A 3,614-nucleotide genomic window follows, 5' to 3' on the forward strand; every position below is an offset into this window, starting at 1 on the left:
AGATGTGGGAAGCTTGAAAGTTTTTCAGCAAAATTAATATGTATGTATATATACATGCATTTATACATATTTATATAATTATAGAACTAAATATATATATATGAATATATATATATACATATGTATGTATAATTGCGTGCGTGCGCGTGTGTGTGTATGTGTGTGTGTGTGTGTGTGTGTGTGTGTGTGTGTGTGTGTGTGTGTGTGTGTGTGTGTGTGTGTGTGTGATTTTCTCTTGTCGTCCCTTCAGCGTGACTGCGAACGGATAGCGGCCGTCATTCGACTCCGTTGTTCACTTGCTCCCTTCATTTCATGGACGATCAAGAAATAGCCTTAGCATTTTTGTTTGCCGTAAATTATTCTCGCTCTCTATTCACGTCTAATATTTCTCTCTGCCTTGCCCTTTTCTTCACGTTTGCCTGGCTCTTTGATAGCCAAATTATGTTTATCTTTACTCCACTCCCGTTCTCATAATAATAAAAAGATACAAGGGAATCTTTAGGCCTAAGGAAAATGTATGTTTTGTATAGGCCTCCCTTCTCGCTGATACATTTTCATACTCGCTTTCCGACCTTGCTCTACTTACAGCGTTGCTCACTGAGTGCCAGGGAAACGTGGCACTCACGAGAGTTAAGAAGCCGTGTGTGTGTGTGTGTGTGTGTGTGTGTGTGTGTGTGTGTGTGTGTGTGTGTGTGTGTGTGTGTGTGTGTGTATGTGTGTGTATGTACATATATATATATATATATATATATATATATATATATATATATATATATATATACATATATATATATATATATATATATATATATATATATATATATACCGGTCGATTTAGGGACAAGTGAGCAGGCTTTTTAGGGCTCGCTATATGGCAGTCGAGCGCGATCGACGGCAATATCTGCGAGGGAGCGAGGATGGATGAGGTGGATAAAGTGGATAAGCGATTTGGTTGGGGGGGGGGTTAAGAGCGAGGATGGATGAGGTGGATGAAGTGGATGAGCGATTTGGTGGGGGGGGGGTTAAGAGCGAGGATGGATGAGGCGGGTTCATGTGGATGCAGAGAAATGGATGACGGAAAAGGGGAAGGGTTAAGTGGTATAATGACACAAGGACACACATGCGAGTATTTGTAGATTTATGTGATTTTCGTGTGCTCGGCGCCCGGGTCCCTCCCCTCCCCCCTCCACATGACCCTCCGCTTCGGCGCCTTGAACATTAGGAAAAAAAATGTTGAGTTTAAGCCCCTATGAACACTAATAACAAAACTTCTAGAACTTTCTGTTTTAAGGTATCAAAGCCATTTCTTTAATCGATTCTACGATTTACCGGATGAATGTTAATTCGGAAAAACGTCCAAGAAAACGCATGTGTTTTTTATCCAACGTGACCTTGGCGCTCGACACGCGAGCTCAATTTCTTGATAAGTGCCCTAAATAAATAGAACATGATAGTGGGTAAAGTAGACAGGACATACCCATCATATATGTGTGTGTGTGTGTATGTATATATATATATATATATATATATATATATATATATATATATATATATATATATACCCATCATATATGTGTATATTTATATATATATATATATATATATATATATATATATATATATATATATATATATATATATATATATATATATATATATATATATATATATATATATATATATATATATATATATATATATATATATATATATATAAAGAGAGAGGGTTAGACAGAGAGAGAATTACACCTTCCGTGTCTGCAAAATTGTCTCTAATTGGAGAAGCCGGTAGACGTGGTTCCAGATTTCACCCTGGGATTCCCTTCAGTAAAGCCAGGGAACACGAGTACACTACGCCTCGCAGTCCAGTCGGGGGAACGGACACCCACACAAGCAATGGCGGCAGTGTAGTCATGGGCATAACCCGCCGGATCTCCCCAGTTTTCGTAAAAGAACTTCGAGAAGCATTTCGAGTAGCTGGAAGACCGGTGTTGAGAGCTTGGGGGTCTGTTTATTCCAAGGGCGGGAAAAGCTTCTTTGGCAAAACAAGTACTTAACATGTTATAAACCTCGGTATTATGATCCTTTCATCTTCACAAACCTTAAACCAGCCCTTAGCACAATATTCCTTTATACAGTAGGCCATGGAGGCGATCTTCCCTGGTCAAAACAGGACTGCCACCTGTGCAGTTGACGCTTTCTGCAGGAGCCCAGGGATTCGCCTTGGTTAAACGCTCTCTTTCTCCTCTTTTGGCCACTGATTTTGCCGTTCCACACCCCGTTCCCTTGTCTTCATCGGCTTGCTACCCTTATTAGGTTATAATTTCATTATCAATGATGGAAATGATTACAATATTATTGTTAATCTTTGACTCCCACTATTCTCAGTATCACTCTTACCACCATTAGTATAGCAAGCACCAGTGAAAGACACACCATTAGGACCTAATCCAGCAATCACTCCCCAACCCCTTTACCCCCATCTCGTTGATACCCGCTGAAGAACAAAACTCTGTGCATCAAATCCTCATAATACCTTTGTAATGAAGACCTCAGTGACATCAGCACCCGTGACGTCCCAGCTGGGTACAGATTAATGATGTTTATGACACTGATGACAAATTGAGGTTGACTTCTAGATTGATTAATGGGATAGAGCGTTGTATACAGCGGTTTCCTGGCTAGTATTGCTTTCCTGGGCTCGGGTCTTGGAAACGATCGATACAGAAATAAGGGAATGATGATAATGGCCGTCATGATGATATTAATAATAGTGACGGAAAGGCTGATGGAAATAGAAAATATGCGATTCAAAGAGTAATAAAAAGAATAATTTTGTTAATCATAATGATAGTCATAATGATGTTGACAATAGTGTCAACATCATTAATGTATATTAATAATGACAATTATTGTAATATTGCTGATAATAATAATGTTCATGACAATATACAGAACCAACAGAATGAAAACGATAATTCCTTCTTTCTTTTATTTTTATCATCAGTGTTATTACATCTGTTGTTTCTATGATTGTTGTTATCATTATTAACATTATCACCGCTATTATCATTATACATAAACAAATGTATGATAATTGTTATGATTATTATCAAATGTCAACATAATTATTATCAGTATTTTTGCATTAGTTTACTACTTTTATTATTCTTATAACAAACACCATTATACATATCCTGTCTGTATTTATATCTTCATCATCATCACCACCACCACCATCATCACCTTCACCATCAACCCTCATCATCATTAGCCTCATCACCACAAAATCGCCATCATATCATTCTCATCATCATTTGCTTGCAAGAAGTAAAATTGCTTAGCAGACATTTTAACTTAAATTTAATCTAACTTAACCTTCTTTTTAATAATTTACCAATACTTTAGAATTCAGTTTACAATACAGTCAAAAAGATCAAGTCGATATCCTAAAACTCTTAGCGCCCCCCTGTGTGCCCGTAACCTTGGAGTTGTTGTTAGCTGGTGTTTGTACTCCCTTGAAACTCGAAGAACCTTATATTGTTTCTCCCACTTAGTCATAACAAGCTGTCTGCTGCCTGATTGATTATGTGAACGAGGACGACCTTGGAGCC

This window comes from Penaeus monodon, chromosome 37 (genome assembly GCF_015228065.2).
Source record: "Penaeus monodon isolate SGIC_2016 chromosome 37, NSTDA_Pmon_1, whole genome shotgun sequence".
NCBI classification, from domain to species: Eukaryota; Metazoa; Arthropoda; class Malacostraca; order Decapoda; family Penaeidae; genus Penaeus; species Penaeus monodon.